A 17,893-nucleotide genomic window follows, 5' to 3' on the forward strand; every position below is an offset into this window, starting at 1 on the left:
GAAATAGCACCTGTTCTGGGAAACACTTTATACTGTCAGTTGTTATTTTGAGTGTTTATGGTGTAGTAGGCAATATAGAATAGAGGAGCAGAATAATAGTATTTTGAAAATCCAACAGTAAGGATACTAAATAGCTCTGAACATGTGCTAGTCTTTTACATCCAAAATTTCAGAGGGATCCCCTCACTTTGAACACCTAAATTTCTATGGCTAATCTTTTTTGCATACTTCTCTTCAAGTGTCTAGAACAAGGAAAAGCAATAGATTGTAAAAGCTGGATGAAAAAAATGCACCAAAAAAAGAGCCGCTTCTGAAAGTGTTGGCATTAACTGCTTGGAAATAATAGAAAGGTATTGTGCTAGGTTGTTAGGATTTACCAATTATTTGTAAACAATCTTAAACACTTGGTGCTGAGGAATCAAAATAATTTTCTTTTACAGCTATTTTTCAACACAAGAGAGGCCTCTAGCTAGCAAAATAATTTCAGGCTTCCACTAGATGTGTTAGAAGAGCAAATATAATTTAAGTCACTGATTCCTGCCTGTATACTAATGATTATCAGGTTATTTCAGTAACATGCATGTTAAATTAATATTTGGATTTGCTGTTGATGGACTAGCAGTGACAATTGAGTTCTTTTGAAACTGGACTCTGATACGTTCTTGGGGTCAGTTCTGTCCATTGGCAGGCTTACCAGCTGAGTAGAACTGCTACTTATACAAACTTTTAAGGTTGCCAACAGAATGATCAATCGAGTTCACAGCATGAGTAATCTGTGAAGCAGGCTAGGAACTTAAGGAGAATTGTCTTGCTTATCAAAGATTACCTGCAGGTTACAGTGAATCTCTTTGTTAGAAAGGTGCAAAAACTCTTTGAACTCCTGTGCCTCTAAATAAATCCCCCAGCCTGGGTGGGGATGTCTGTGAGAGTAAGGACTGGGTAGAACTGGAGTGCCTGAGGACAAGATGTGATTCACCATATCACAGTTGGGGTCAGCAAAGTCAAATAAGGAAATGAAAGAGAGTGAGAAATGTCTGATACTCCAGGCATGCTGGCTGCCAACATTAAGCAGAGCAGTCCTGCAGAAGTATTTAGTAATTTGCTTTGCTGGATTTGAGATTCAGTATTTTGCAGCACTGGAAACTTGAGTGTTTAGAGCCTAAAGCAGGATATTTTGGGGGAACGGTGAACCCCCTGTACCTGCTGAAGACATCGGATGGGAGTTGTGTTATAATGACTATAATGAGGCTAAGATTTGATTGTACATCATCTAATTCCAAATTTCTGGACTAATTCTTGGCTGTGTTTATTCTTGTTTGACCTTCTTAAGTCTAGAGGGGGCGGCTTTGGCTTTTTGCCTTTGTGCCAGCATTAGTAAATCCGGCATCTCTAAAACTTCTTGAATTCTGGGTAGTTCAACAGAATATTTTAAGCACAAGGAATTAGAAAATCAGTGATGCATCTAAATCATTCTGTCATTAAAAAAAAATAGATCTGTAGTCTGAGACTATTTTGGTGCATTTTGTTTAGCTTGAAAGATGAGACTAAGAACTTCCTACTACTTGATACAGTTTGGGGGGAAAAAAAAGTCTAGGAAGGCAGATTGCATTCCAGAAAACTGTGGAAACAATTACATAATTAGGTTGTATTTATTGTTTACAAATAGGCATTGTCTTAGTTCCAAAACTTGCTTCTAAATTTTTAGCTTGCAGCATTGTTGTACCTGATAGTAAAATAAGTGTAGCTGAGCTTGATTTAGATTTGATGTTTCATTGTGCTGTAATAGATAAGACTTCTGTTCCTAAAATGTTGCAGCAAGAAGGTTTTTGAGGTCGCTGAAAATGAAACTGTGAGGAAGAGGTTAGATGGAAAAGCTGTGTGAATTACTTACATTCACTGTCAACACCTGGGAAAATTTCTGGTTTTTTCTTTTGAGTAGTCTTTTATAGCATTTATACTACATTCTGAAGTACTGATCTGTTACTTGAAAATGACACCTTTATTATTTTATGGTAGAAATCTTTCACACTTCAGCAGGCAATCATTTTCCCTTTGCCAGGTTTCTTTTTTCAGCCAGAAGCCTTTTGCTGTATATTGCTATCTGTGAGCCTTTTGAACAGCATAACAAATTCAATAGTGCCTATGAAGCACACACTAATATTTTCAGTGCTACTATTCTTTGTAGTGCACACCAAGACAGGACAAAAGAAAGATGCACATGAGAGAATGCATAAGGTGACTTTATCTAGTGTATTGCCTTTTGAAGGTGGTGGATGGCCCTCTGAGGAGTGGTCCGAGGCATGAGTGCTTCCACATTATGAGATTAAATTTTGCTTTGTAGCTATATATGGATATGTGGATGGCTAACTGCCCTGAGAGGGCTCATCCCCTGCCTTGTGCTAGCTTTGGAAGAAGAGTGGGACAGTTTAGCGAGCTAACTGGCAGAAAAGTTCTTGTGGGACTTGTTGCTGACCATTTAGTTTCCTGAACTAGCTCCCTGGAGGGATATCAGGTGAGCAGTTCAGCCAGCACAAAGACTGGCATAAAAGGACTGGGTTACATCTTGCTGTAGCAAAGACAAAGTGCTTCCTGTCTGGGAAGGATGAAAGGTGTGAAGAGTTACCAGTCAGGAGAGCATCTCTTGGAAGTGGAGAGGTTTAAGCATGGCTTGTTGAGCTACAGCTTTGCAGCACTGGAAATAACAAGTTGCAGGGGGTATCTGATCAAAGATAGTGGATATGCCAGAAATGCCGTCAGGATTGAAACAGATAGGGTTCCCAGTTTGTACACCTGCTACTGCTGGAACTTGCGTACCCATCAAATGGACAGCACTTACAATATAAAATTGGATCCTGTCTTTTCATTAAGAGAGGAGGTTGCAACTCTATTTTATGTTAAAAGCTTTTGTCTGCTTCTGCATAGAAGAAACATGTTCCCCAGTGCTTCTGCTGTTGAACAGAAAAAGCCAATGGATGTGTAAAACTAACTGCAGAGTGGATAAATCTTTAGACTGAATTTGGCTGGATTTGAAATAGGTTCAACAGGATCAACCAACCATCACATTAATGTGTTAAATTCCATATTGTGAAAAATTCTTGTGCTGGAAAATTAAAAGCTGATCTCCAAATAATTTATTCAGCATCAGGCAAGAGGGAAAAAATTAATCAGATTAAACAGTAACATATTTCTTATCCACAAAAGTTATTCCATGATATTTTAGAGTATAAACACCATGCGCTGACTTCTGGAATTATCACACAATCAAAATACAGGGCTATGTATGCATGTAAGGCTATGTGTCTGGTCCCCACTCCAAATTCCAGTAAATCACAGATTAAATTGAGATGTGGTTTATCTGCATTTGTTTCCACTTATCAAACATTTACTGTCTTCAAATTCCCTGTCTTCAACTGGGAATTCTGTGACAGTGAGAAATGGATGAAAGTGGGAAGTCTGGGGACAAGGTGCAACTAAGGAGGCGCAGACACCTTCCTGGCCCTTTTCAGAGAGCTCAGTCTTGTCTGGTGTAATTTGGCCTTTTGAAACTGAAACAAAAACATTTTCTAGTACTCATGGGATGAAAGGGATTTTGGTTGCCCTATCCAGAAAACACTGGGGTGAATTTACAGACTTCGGGTGCCACTGCAAAATGATGATTGTTCCCCTTGGAACGGTAGATCCGTCCTGGGAATTCTTAGTCCCTCCTATGCTATGTCATATCAAAAAAAGTTTATGGCATTGCTCCTGGCTCTCTTGTCTCCCTTCAGGCAGGGACTAAAGCAGTAGCTTTCAAAGATCATGTAGCGAAGGCTTAGTACTTACCTCAGCCAAGGAATGAAGGTCCTGACTCCTAGACCTTGGAGGCACTAGAAGCCTGAATTCTGGGCCAAGTGGTCTGTGGTGCAAATCTAGGTTGTTCTTCTGACAGGATCCTGGTGAATTTTTGAGAGAAAAATGCTGTCTGGCTTATCAAGCAGGCTGAACATCACTCGGAAATTACACTTCCACTTATTAGCTTGGCCACGCTTCTTTACAGGAGGCTGTTTACTCTAGTTCTCAAAAGCTGTACAACAGAAGTACCCTGAAAAGTCCCTCTAAGCCCTTTGAAAATAAAGTTTTTCTTTGTCATGTCATCAGAAAATGCTGTGTAAGAGAATACTTGCACCTGCTATATCTCCCATAATTATCCTGAACTCGGCACTGGATTTTGTGTTCCTATTTTTAAAAGCCATCTTGCTAAATAGATGTAGAGAATGTTCCTTTGGAAGAGTTAGTGAACAGCAGCGCAGCATTAGGGAATCACCATGAACTTGGCATGCCTGGTATCAGCTGAGAGACTGAAAGGAGGAAGATAAGGGAACTGAGTAAATGAGCATGGTTTTTTGTGTGCAGAATACTGACTTGCAAATCTGGCAATGACAGAAAGAAAAACTCTCTTTTTAAGTCCCTTTCATGTAGTACCAATCACCTGAAGGATAGTTGGAATCTTTTTCTGAAGGCATTTATCTTATATACAGTTTAAGATGGAATAGTTAACCAAAGGAAAAAACGCTTGGCTTGCAAGCATTTGAAATAAGCATCTACAAAAATAGACAGCAAAGCAGAGATATTGCAACCAGAATTCTGCATACTGATTGCCAGGTTTTGAGTCTGTTTATAGAAGCTGGCAGCCTTGCATGAAACAAGAGCCAAGTCGTTGGTTACAGCTTTTGAGAAAGCAGAGAAAACAAAGAGAAGAAAAAGACATACAGAGCTCCTGTTTGGATATGCTACGTATGATTAAACTGAGGTTTACAAACCTTGGAGCCACATTCTGCGATTTGCATGGCTTATGCCCAGCAGAGTTACGCTCAGAACATAAGGGGAGGGCTGTGAAAAGTTGGCTGTCAGTCCCTCACCTGCCATATCAGTTGTGGAGCCAGCTGGGGACTGCTTCAGTCTGCACTTCAATTTAGTACAGGCTTAGCCCAGCCAGTAGTTGAAGCACCTGCTGGCTGTCAAAGCAAGAAGGCCATGAGTAGTAGTGAAGGCTGTGCTGGCTTACGTGTAGGGAGATACTACGTTTCGTAGGAAAATGCCTATAGCAGACCTATCCAACAACTACATTGTAATATCTGAATGGCTCAGCACAAACCATGCATGCCGTCTGAGCAACAAGATGAGTATGTTTGGGCAATGAAGTGGGGAGGGAGGGAAAAAAAAGAGTTAAGACTTAGTGGGTCTCCCCCCCCCCCCCCCCAGTTTTTTTTTATGTGTTCAGTAGAAATACACTGCAGGGCTTGTCTGTGCTTAAACTTGCCTAGTTTAATTAAACTGATCATTTAATCAGCGTTAATACCTCAATGTGTGCATGTATCATTTTCTGCTTCTTTGTATGAGTTTTGTGCTCCCCTGTAAACTACAGAGCAGTTTTAACTGGACTGATGAGTATTGCCAAATGTGTTTGAAGAGTCCAAATTGCGACGGCCAGTCTTTCACATTCTTTTACTTAGTGTGTAAATGTTCTGTTTTGGGAAGATGTATTGTGCTGATAGTTCTTTTGGGATTATTCAGGACTCTGTAGAGGTCCTGTCCGAAATGGTGTAAGTCATAGGAAGCCTTATTCTGTCTTGATCTTTGAGTCTTTTCTTGATTTACTTTTGGCCTTGGGGAATCAGCCAAAGATACTAGACTGGAATTCCTGGGAGAAGGAATTGCTTGCTTATGTTTGACTTTTTGTAGCCTGCATGCATATAAAGCAAAGCAATCTAGAATACATCGTTGATTTCTCCTCCAGCATGAGACTGATGGCAAGACTGTAGATACTGGCTGCTGCTTGGCAAAATGTTGGTAATAATGTCAGAACAGGACATGTGTGCGCCCCCCCCTCCCCCCAATTTCTAGACAGGAAAATATTAAGAAAGGGGTAGCTGTATTAAATGGAGTGGCTTTTATGAGAGAAAAGCAATAATGAATCTAAATAAATTATGTAAAACTCCTCTAAAAGGTTATTAACTTATAAGAGGGCAGAAGTGTAGACTATTTCAATGCTATAGGAGTGTGAATCCATATGAGAATAAAAGTTTAGACAGAGCTGAAAACTTCTGGTTGCAATGAATATTATCACTTGAGAACAAAATAGATCACACCAAAAAGTCCTCATCACTTGTGAATCTTTACAAAGGAGGGATTTGTATATGCAACAATATGGGTGGTGGTGATGTTTGCCTGTTTGTACCAACAGACATTCACATACCCAGTGTTAACCAACAGAAGTACCTAATGCTCTACACTTCAGTTACAAAGTGGCAGATGCACAACTGGGTGTGCTGCACCTAACAGTACAGTAGGATAGAAGAACGTGAGCAGTAATAAAAAAATGGCTGCATGTGGGTACATGGATGATATTAGCGGAATCATTTCAGTGTGTAGATGAGGAACATATTTTCATCTTATCTAGATGAATGAGCTAATTTGACTGGAGGCTATTATTTGCTTTTGCATTTATATATTTAATGAGCATTTCAGGAGGGAAATTGAGAGGAAAACAGATGTGAAAGGTCTCTCTCTACTTTGTTTTCTAAAATGAACCAAGTTCCAGACCCGGGTTAGTCTGCCACCACCATCAAAAATGGATCATTTTTCTTGTGATTAAAGAAAATCACCATTAAAGCTATGTTCTGTAGGAGGTGTCAGCATACAGTGAAAAAGGCACTGTTCACTGCTTTGGAAAGGAGCTCCACATTTCACTTCCACACAAGGTATCTCTGTACTCAGGCAGTCTCGGTACATGCAGGACTTGGAGCAGACCTCAGCCTAGGTCGTGGAATGCAGAAAACAGCTGTTTTGCCTATAAATAAACCAAGAGCCTCTTCTCATACAAGACTTTTTTAACAGATATGTGGTAGGAAACGAATTGTCACTTTAACTATTGGTGTTTGGATAGTAACGGGATTCACATTCTAATATATGAGAGTCACACTGTGATCAGGTTTCAGTCTTATCGTGTTGGTATCATGTTATAGTAAAACCACTTGTGCTGCAAGAGTTAAATCTGTCAGCTTTTCTGTTTCTAATCCCCAGGGTGCCAGAGGTTTTTATTTTGGGTAGAAAACAAAACTGCATGGGATTTACTCAAAAACATCTCCATGCACCAGTGATTATTCTGTTGTTTCATTCTCTTGTTAGATGCTTACTTTTTTTAATATATGAATTAACACAGAATTTTACCATGGGGGGAAATGCCTGTTTGATCTCCTGGACTGATTTGTTTTCATTTTTTGGCTTTGGTTTGGGTTGTTTATTTTTTGGTTTGGGTTTGGTTGGGCTTTTTTTTTTTTTTTTTTTTCTTCCTTTTTTTCATGTGAATCCACAGAGCAGCAGTAAGGAATTCCACTGATCTTGCCAGCTGGCTCAGTCCCTGGTGACAGTTTCTCAGTGACCAGCTAGTTCAGATGGCTCTGCTTGACCCTTGGCTACTTGCAGATACTCCTGCCAGGTAACTACGTGCATTTGTGATAACAAGTAATGTGAATATTTGTCATATAGTGGGCTACTGTGGCAGTAAAGGGGAAAAATCTTTAACTAGCAGCCAGAAGTTCTAGCACCTGTTTAACGGGTATAAATCAATCATCGAATTAGCCCCAAAACAGCAGGCTTCCACTTTCCATTACACTCAATTCTAATCAGTCGTTATCAGAGAGCAACCTTGGCTGTACCTCGTGCTCGCGGAAAAATAGCAGTTTTCCTCATCTCAGAACAAAAGCAGGAGCTTTGAATTGCAAGGGTATTTGCTCAACTGCAGTCTAGCCCTGTACCAGCCTTGCTGAACCCGAGCAAGCTGGGACAAGAACAGAGCCAGCAAAATTACCGATAGCGAGTGTTGGATCCGCCCAGTATGAGAAGAGCCCGGCACTCCCAGTTCCCGCAGTGCTGAGCAGTTCGTGCAGCCCTGGGACTGCAGCGACTGCTGTCGGAGATGGGCAGCAGCCAGGTCCTAGCACCAGCGATCTTCCTTAAACGCTTCTGGCTGCCTTTTAAGGGGCTGGCCTGGGGCCATGGTTTGAGTTTATGTCATCTTATCTCCTGATTGCTTGGGCTGGAGGGAGGGGAGAAGCTTTTAACCCTGAGCATTTCTGTCCCTTCTCCTGAGTGGCAGCTGGAGCAATTGGAGACTAAGGAGAGCACAGCTCCCTTTAAAGGAGCTAAAGGAGATAAGGCACAACTCCTTTCTTCAAAGGAGCTCTGGACCCGTTCAGTCTTTCTCTCTGTTTTCACTCTGAAGTGTAAATGCCCCATTTTTGAACAGGACTGCCAACCCAAAAAATAAAAGGAAAAATGCTTGAATTATGTTTAATAGGCTTTGACATTCTTGTATTTGCTTTGTGGTTTCTGAGATTTGGCATTCACTTGGAGGAAGAATTGGGGACTATAATAAAATTCTTCCTTCTCTGTCTTAAAAAAAATATAAAAATCTACAGTTGATGTTTTTCTCAAACCATACATTGAAAACAAAACAACCCCCACCCAACCCCCCAAATGCTAAAATAAGAAATTTAAGCATAGTGGCTGTTCACCTAACAAAATTGGCATTGACAGTCATGTAGCCACCCCCCGCGGTAAGCAGTGCCTCTGGTTACCCCGGTTTCTGGAGCAGCAGGCATGTCCGAGTCCCATACAACACAGGCAGCCCGAGTTGGGTATTAGTTCTGAATTTTATGCTAATAGCTCTAAAAGGTTTCATTAAGCTTTTCTTCTCAGTTTAGCCAATCAATTAGTTCTCAGAAAGCAGCTTACACGCTAGCAGCCCTGTCCTCAGGGCTGTGGTTTCTATTCTGTTAACAGAATATTTGGTGTGTTATTTCTCTGACAAAAGAACCCCCTCCCCTTCTGTGATATGACCTCTCTGTGTCAGAGATGTTAATGAAAATACTTTTCTGATTACAGTTCTTCTGCACTGGTTAAAAAGGTTTTTCAAGTAGTACAATAACCTTCCAATAAGGAGAGGATATAATGGTCCAAATTTCTTACAGCACGTTTTGCCATGGGGAGGGGGAATTGCTTAGTTCTCCGCAGCTGGGTCCAGCCAGACTTCTCTCTGGGACAGGTTCCCTGAGCAGACCCTCTGCTGAGGCCAGCAGCTGTTGCCTTTCTTGTTTGTTAGAGAGAGGATATTAAATGTTCTCCCTGCTGCTCTCTGAACAGAATATATGCATAGTCAACCAGTTAGTAACTGAGGATGGTAGCTAAGGGGGTGAAAGGATGCTCTATTGATAAGGGTAATAGGCATCTGCAGGCCTCTAGGGAAACTTGCCAAAACCTTTTTCTAGTAACTGCAGGGATTATCTAAAAATCAATAATAAAGGCGGTAACTAGGAGAAGGAAAAATACATCTCTAAGGGAAGCCGAATTCTGTAAGTGCTCTAGAAGAGCAATCATGGCAGGATTTAGTGTAATTGTAAAGCAAATCAGATTGAGGAAAATTGTTTTAAAAAGGACCCTTAGCTGGCAGTAAGGACCATATGTTCTTTCTTATCTCTGCAGAAATACCCTACTTTTTTAGCATATTGACTTATGTGAGTAGCTGTCACACTCTTGATTTTTAGCATCTACAAATATATTTGTAGTGAAAAGAATAAATTGCTCTAATTGAGTACGCTATATCAATCTTTGTGGTTTTAACTTTGTTTCACCTCTACTAGTCTGTAATGTGTGTCATCTCATTAATCTGTAACATACAGGAACATTGGGATAAATTTCCTGAAGTTAGTGGACCTCTATCCTTTTCTGCCAGAAGTGATCTTGGCTCATCATCTGTTACTCTGTGTTACTCCTAGCAGATGGTCTGTAGTAATGATGTAATCTCTTCTCATGGCACTTCGAAATGCTAGTTTGGTTTGTGTGTGTGCATTAACACTTTATCGTTCCAGAAGAGCGGTAATTGCTATTAATACTGAAATCTTATTTTGTCCGTGATGCTGTTTAGATCAGGAATATCAGCTGTTGAACAGAAGTCTTTAAGTATGTAATTTAACACTGTCTGTAAAATTGAATCTGGGTAGGACTTCACAAACACTGATTCCTTTTTCGTTTCTAGGGGCAGGATTTTTAGTGAACTTATTTCATTGTAGCATCTAGGAACACTGGCCATCAGGCTCCCCTGTGTTTAGATAAATGCATGAAAAATATAAGAAATATTTCTGCCTCCTAGTAGCTAGTGACCTGTAAGGCATATTTGTAGCCTTTTAAATGTCTGCTTGTATAGAGTAAATGGGAGTGTGGGCCCCATAGCTGCTTTCTAAAAGGTTCAACTTTGTGTTTTGAGGGTGTGGAAGTTAGGTGCCTACATGCTGTTAAAAATCCGTCAATTAATCTCACTTAGAAGGGACAGGGAATTGTGTTAAGGCTTTTTCTTTTGTTTTATTCCTGCCTTTGTTCCTAAATGGTTGTGTGATATTGGGCAACTCTGTATCAAATCTAAACAATGTAGCAATTAAAAGATTAGCTGCTATCTTCCCACTCCAGAGTCTTCCCCACCTGTGCTATTAGCACTCTATTTCTCTCCTTTTTCTTTCCTCACTCTCTCCACTATTTATTTGAAAGGCCATTAACTTATATCAGTTTCAACCTTCCCTTAGCCTAATGCTTTCCATTATGTCTTTTCCCTGGCTTGCTGTGTCCCATCCTACAATAGTATTCTTACCTCCTTTTTAACTAACTCGGCATGCAAAGTGCTTTTCTGAAGTCCAGACTGCTAAGAAGTGGTTTTTAGATAGATAGATAGATAGATAATGAAGTAGATCTATTCGAATGCAAATGCCTGGTTCATGGAGAACTGATCTTTTACCAATCTGTGTTGCATTATATCTCATTTTTCATACTAAACTTTGTATCTTTGTTTTTGTAAAAGTATATACCTTTAAACTTTGCATGTTGTCAAGGCTAGGTTAACAGATCCACAGCTGATTGTGTCCTGTTTTCCTTCACTTCTTAAATATAGCTGCCATATTTGCAACTCTCATCATATGATACTACCCCCAAATTATTTTCACTGCTTACTCCCAGATCTCTAACTTCATATGGCAGTTCTTCTAGAAGTCTGGGATGGAAATTGCCTAGCACTTCCTTTTAGAATCATTAAGATCTTCAGGTTTTGCTTCTACCTGGGAAGTGGCGATGTCTGTATGTGTTCCCACTCCGGCCTATGTTCCACTGGCTGCCATTATCAGTGTAGATGGTCACGTAGGATTTTAAGTTTTTAGCTTAATTTTGAAACCTGTTTATTTTCATTGTTTATCTTTGATTTCTACCTGGCTTTATTCCTCCCACCTCAGTTTCAATTCTGCTTTCCCCGAGTTGATCTGTTAAAAGTGCAAAGAACTTCTGTCATCTTTCTAGTGTGCTTTGCGAGATCTAATCCATCTTTACTGCTGCAAAGTCTTTTATTATCACACTTCCTTATCACTTTCAAAAGTAATCTAAACTGATCACTTTATCGTCAGTATGTCTTTGTGCCTGCTGAATACCTAATATTTGTTATTTTCAACATGGTTGGTTATTCAGTTTGGTTTGGACACTTTCCTACATTTTTGTTCTCTTCTTGTTGAGGATACAAACTCATGATACAAGATAGACAGGAATTTTATTCAAGGAAGCTCCAAGCTTCCCACTTCTAACTGTAGAAATTCTTTACCTTATATTATAAATATTAGGTGTATTGATTTCCTTCTTGATTGCAGAACTGTACATATTGTATTCTTCATTTTATCTATTCAGATTCCTTAATTTCACATTTAAGGCCTAAACTGCACAAAGGTCTTTGAAACCAGATGGCTGCACAGACAATTACTAATGCAGTTTTACAAGTATAGAAGTGTACCCCTCAGTGTTTGATATAGGATACTGTTGGCCTAAGGGATGTATTTTTTTAATATATTAAGAGAAGCCTTAAAAATGCATATTTGTTTACTGAAAACCATATTCCAATAAGGAGACCTGCAAGTATGTTCTGAATCTGGACTTTGACATTTCTCTAATAGCAGGATTTTTAATAAAATACTAAAGTGTTGATTACGAGGTACCATTCGTATTAAAAAAAGACTGTTCTTAATTCCTTTTCTTTTTCCCTGGGTGGAATTAGTCACATGGTAATATTTTTCTGAATTAGATGGTAAAAACACTGATAAAATCAGTTTGGAATCATGGATAAGTCCTTATTAAAATATATTATACTGTGCCTATAAGGCTTATTTGTAATAAGAATGTAGCTTTTTCTGCCATAATTACTTAAGATTATAAACTCTTGGGAACTGTTTTTATACTGTGTAGTTCTTAGCACAGCTTCAGGCTCAGTGGTCATGAGGTACTTCTTGCTATGTAGATGCAATTAATCATGATAATTTTGTCATATGCAAACCTTTCCCATACAGCAATGACAATTTAGATTAAGATTCCAGAAACATTATTTCATTTGGCATCCATACAGAAGTGAACAGCAGCCCAGCCCCACTCAGGCTACTGTCAGAAGCAGTCCCACAGAAATACAAGACCTTTTGGGCTGTCGTCTTTAAAGAAGCAGAACTTGGTTCTTGGATGATGATGATCCACTGGAGATCATGGCAAAACATTTGTCTTTTTTCTCTGCAGAAGTGCTTCTGTCCTTGTGCTAGCCAATACTTTCCTAGTAAGTGCTGTAGAAATAATAAGATAATTTATACTTCTTCACTTCAGCATTCTCGGCTCCAAAATGGTTTCCATAATGAGCTAATCCTAACATTTCTGTTGTGAGCATTACTGCTGCCATTGCTTCTTTTTCTTTTTTTAATCTGAGTGAGTTTATGAGACAAACCCTTGGAAGTTATATGAAAAGAGTGCAAGTTGCTCCATATTCCCTGAAATGATGTTGAACAGTCTTTGTCAGTATCAGAACTTACACACATCTTTTATCTTTTCAGCTCCCATGGAAACTGCTTTTTATCACTTCTTTTAAGTATGAAGCTATGTCTGTAAAGTGAGATGAATCAAAAATCAAACTATGAAGACCTCCCAAATTCAAGGTAGTGCTTGTCAGGTATAATGTAGGTATTTTTTTCCTGTTCCTGGCAATGTTTTTGCAGCAGATTGTGAAAATTCATGTATTCATGGTAGATAGGCGGCTTTTGCAGGTGAATTCACCCAACTGCTATAATCTAAAGTCCTTGATTTTCCTATGAGTATATCTAAATGAATAGGTTTAAATGAGTACTCCTCCCAACTTTCTCAAACCTTTATGCTTTTATTTCTAATTGTAAAATATCACCAGTGAAAAGTGAGTTAGGTATGCATTTCTCATGCATATAGCTGTAGGCAGTATGCAAGCGTATGATATAGTTTCTTCCTGGATCTGCAAAAGGCTGGCCTTAGAGCCTTCACTGTCGATTAGAACTTTCACTTGATGCTACACAGTTAAAGCTGTTATTTTTTCCCTTGTAATAAGCACAGACATTTGCAAAAGTTGCAAAAATCAGAGGCTTCTTACCCTGCTCCATGGGAAATTATGAATAGAACCAACCATCAGCATTGTTAACTCCTGCGGACAATTACTCAGATCCTCTGGTCTAGAGGAGTTTGTTTATGACACAATTGCTAAGTCACTGTTGATTTAAAAAATGGATAAGCCACCAGCAAGGCAAAAAATGGTGTGCCAGAAGGGCTCCTAGCGTCCTTCCTTTTCTCTGTGTTTGTGTGGAGTTTGCTCTCCCCCCTAAATGCTATTTTGAGACAATGCTTTTTCCTGTCCCAATCTCATCTCTTAACTGGCCTATAGCTAGTAAGTAATGGTTTGCCACTTAAGGGTTTGGAGGTGAGAGAAAGGTTATTGTAATTGCATAATGCTGAACTGGGTATGACATGCTGTCCTTCCCCTGTATGTTGCAAGAAGTATGACTGAATAGAAGACAGAAATTGGAAGTAACAATGACTACTTCTCACCCTGGGTTGGAGCCTGGATATTAAATACCAGTTAAAGCCCTTAAATCATAGATTCATAGAATTATTTTGGTTGGAAAAGACCTTTAACACTGAGTCCAACCATTAACCCAGCACTGCCAAGTCCACCACTAAACAGTGTCCCCAAGTGCCACATCTACATGTGTTTTAAATGCTTCTAGGGATGGTGACTGAACCACTTCCCTGGGCAGCCCGTCCCAATGCTTGCCCACCCTTTCAGTGAAGAAATATTTCCTAACACCCAATGTAAACTGCCGCTGGCATAACTTGACGCCGTTTCCTCTTGCCCTGTCACTTTTACTTGGCAGAAGAGACCTACCCCACTGCGCTACAGCCTCCTTGCAGGTAGAGACTAGTTGTAGAGACTGATGAGGCCTCCCCCTGAGCCTCCTTTGCTCCAGGCTGAACACCCCCAGCTCCCTCAGCCACTCCTCATAAAACTTGTGCTCTAGGTCTTTCAGGAGCTTCGTTGCCCTCCTCCTCACATCTCAGCACCTCCGATGTCTGTCTTGTAGTGAGGGGCCCAAACCTGAACACAGTGCTGCAGGTGCAGCCTCACCAGTGCCAGGTACAGGGGGACAGTCACTGCCCTACTCCTGCTGGCCACGCTATTTCTGAGCCAGGATGCTATTGGCCACCTTGGCCACCTGGGCACACTGCTGGCTTATCTTCAGCCGCCTGTCAACCAACACCCCCAGGTCCTTTTCTGCTGGGCACCTTCCCAGCCGCCCTTCTCCAAGCCTGTAGCATTGTGTGGGGTTGTTGTGACCCCGACGGTGAGGTATAGTGTTGTTAAATGCTAATGCAATGCTGAGGTGTTAGTGTAGTTACTCTAATGACCGATTCTGATAATCCTGTGACAACGTGTATGGAAATAATAGTAGGCCTTTTTATTTAGGTTACATTAGTTGGGTGCTGTAGCAGATGTCAAGCATTTTGAACAAAGCTCGCCGTCTAATGGGTAATACTTCTGCAGTGTAACTCAGTCTGTGTAACGTGGCCAATTCTGCAGGCAGATGCTTTCATGAGGCTGTACTTTAATTTGTAACTGAAACTTTCGTATGAAGAAGCTCTTTTACTGACTTCATCAATAGAAAATCACTGCCGTGGAGAGTATAAATTATAGTTCCATGAGACATTGGATTTTATTACTATTATTCTGATGAAAATCTTTATTGATCTTATGCTATTTCTGTTTTAATTGAAGACAAACTGTGCACTTTATGCTCAGAAGAATCCAAGGAGAAAAAAAGGGATTACTTGAAAATCCAAATGAAAGAAAGGTAAAGCCAAAGTTTTTGCCATTAGACTAATTGTAATAGAATTGTGGTTTGGTAAATATGCCTTGTGTTCTTCCAAGAAACAGCAAGCAGGGATGCGTACTGACATGCTGCTTGTGCTGCATTTGAAGAGTGTAATGTTGTTAATTTCAGGCTGCTATTTCTGACTTCTACTGGGACAAATGGAGATTTATAAAAGCTCTGTAAGATCAAGGTAAATCTGAGGAACAAGACTGTATAAAAATTCAACTTAATTCCGTTGGCGCTTCTGAATTTTATTTTGTTTTGCTTCTATGGCCCCTCTTCATCTGTTACAAAAATCCTAGCATTTCCCCCATCCTCTCTTCAAAAATTAAGAGTTATTCTTCCTTTGTTGCTTTTATACCTGTCACCTGGTGATGCAGAAGAAATTTGTTTTGCAGTCCAAAAGAGACAGATACCTGGCAGAAAAGGACTGTGGAACTGGAAGCTGAACTGAAAAGATGCAAACATGAGACACCTTCAGACCAAGGGAATGAATAGGTCTGCTTTTCTAAGATAAGTCTTCTGCCTTTCAGCTGTAGAGGACTGCACATTTTCTTTTTCATTTCCTGTGCTTGTTGTCAGTGTACATTGGAGTGTGTTTCACGATGGAATTCTACACAGAAATTGCTATATTGACTTCTATAGGGAGTCACTCATCCCTTCTGTATGAAGTCATGTCTAGCTCCTGTCTATGACACCCATATCTTTTCTAATTATTTCTGAGATAAGGTGAAGGGATAAGAACCTATAGTATTGATAGTATGGATTATGTCTGCTGGGGTTTTTTGTTTGCTTTTTAATGGATACTCTCAAAGATTTAAACAAAGCTGTTTGTCAACGTTGTCACTTCTTGATGACGTTAGTGGTAAACAAAACGCTCATAGGTCATTATTTGTTTGGTTTGCTGGTAGAACTGATTACTTGGAATAATACCACTAAGTTTCTCTCATGCTGTAAATCCCACCTTCATAAAACATTTTTCAAGGAATAGGTAAAGCGAAAATTAGATGTTTCTTTGTGGAATGATGTGCTTTTATACGGTTAAGAAAATATTTTATCCATAACACCAAGAAAGCCTTCCTGCACAGTTGTTGCCTGTTTTGTTTGAACTTCTCAAAAAGAGAAAAATCAGTGGATAACGTAAAGCTTAAGCACTTTTTGTTTCCGCACTGTCTTCCTCTCTCCACATTCTTGTCCTTGAGCCCCCTGCCAAAAGCGGGACCTCCTGCTCAGGCTTTGCTTGTCACTGCTATCAGCAGATTGTCACCTGATGGATGCCCTCCATGGTGTCCTTGGTCTGTGCTGGGACACTACCTGCAGCTCTGTTAGCAGGTGTGGCAATCTGGAGGGGGGAGCTCTCAGTGCAACAACCTGATGTTTGATCTGTGGGGGTTTCAAGGGTTTTACTTTTGCCTAGCTCTTAGTCCTTGGGACCAGATGCCCAGTGGTGGCTGGGATGCATCTTTTGGTTGATTTGATCCAAAAGGAATCCAATTTGCATTTTTTCAAGACTACTCAGTGATATGAACCACAGTGCAAGATGCATAGACAATTGGAAGACTTGCATCAAGTGCATTCTGCAGCCAACCAGATGGTGACGTGGAAGTACCCTTTGATTTGTTTCATCTCTTTTATGTGCTTCAGAAGCTTGAAGATGAGTTTAGTTCTCCTGAAGCGTGCCTGCTGACCATTATTCAGTGGATGACCTGCAAGCACGGAGCAGCCTCTGGCAGGAGGGCCTGTGCTGCCAGTGTGTTCCAAGCTGTCTTGTGAAGACTGTTCTGAGCTCTGAAGGCAGCCCATCTTCCAGCCCAGTGAGACTGATAACACTGCCAGGGAGGTCTGATGCAGACAAATCCTGCCTGTGAGCACGTGCATTCTTGCTTCATTGCCTGTTCTGAGCAGAAGCTAGATTTCTGGGAGGCAAGGAAATCTCCCGGTCTCTCCCCTGGAATGTCCTACTTAGTAACTCTGCATGCATGAGGCCTTTCTGCCCAGTAATCTCATGGAGTATTGGAAATGTGGATGAATATTTGCACTTTATGGCTGAAGAAGCCAGAAAGCTGCTGTCCTGCCACCCACCAATGGGTCAGAAAGAGAAGACTGAATCCTGTTTTCCTGCTCAATAGATTCTGTGAGTGAGTAGTCTCTGTATTCACTACTTGAAGCTTTGTATACCAGCCCCCTGCTCATTATACAGGGAATTCATAACTCTCTTACGTGTCTGTTCTTTTCTCCATGGCTGTTAGATGCACTCTGAGAAGGGAAGAACAAAAGAAGAAAACATTTAAAATCCTAAGACACTCTTAATGTCTGGCAGTTAGACAATATTAATTATACATGTATCTGTGTATTTGGAAACTCAGTAGAACTTTTATTTCTCAACGGTTCAGAAGAACAGCCTTTTCTGTAAAAGGTGTTTTCTAACTATAGACAGATATCAATTCCTTTATTGACTGAATTGATTCCTTCCTCTGCTAATGTGTCTACCATCCTACACTGCCTGATGAAGGTGACTTTGACATAAAAATTTACATCTTTGATAGAGGGGATGAAGAAAGCTGTTTTGTTCCCAATGCTGTCAGTGTACAGCCACTGCACACTGGTGCTTTGAAACAACTGGT

General features: G+C 40.3%; 1 long non-coding RNA gene across 9 annotated transcripts in view; it reads left to right on the top strand.

The window, feature by feature from the left end:
• The window catches only part of LOC121096047, a 36,757-nt gene that overhangs the window by 2,818 nt on the left and 16,046 nt on the right, over nt 1-17,893 (top strand). For 7 of the 9 annotated variants that reach the window (XR_005830324.1, XR_005830322.1, XR_005830323.1 and 4 more), the window contains exons 2-4: nt 12,933-13,034; nt 15,173-15,248; nt 15,668-17,133. This is a non-coding gene — a long non-coding RNA (uncharacterized LOC121096047). Of the gene's footprint in view, nt 1-12,932; nt 13,049-15,172; nt 15,249-15,649; nt 17,134-17,893 lie in introns of all 9 variants that reach the window. The other 2 variants (XR_005830321.1, XR_005830318.1) reach the window with 2 other exon arrangements.

This window comes from Falco naumanni, chromosome 12 (genome assembly GCF_017639655.2).
Source record: "Falco naumanni isolate bFalNau1 chromosome 12, bFalNau1.pat, whole genome shotgun sequence".
NCBI lineage: Eukaryota > Metazoa > Chordata > Aves > Falconiformes > Falconidae > Falco > Falco naumanni.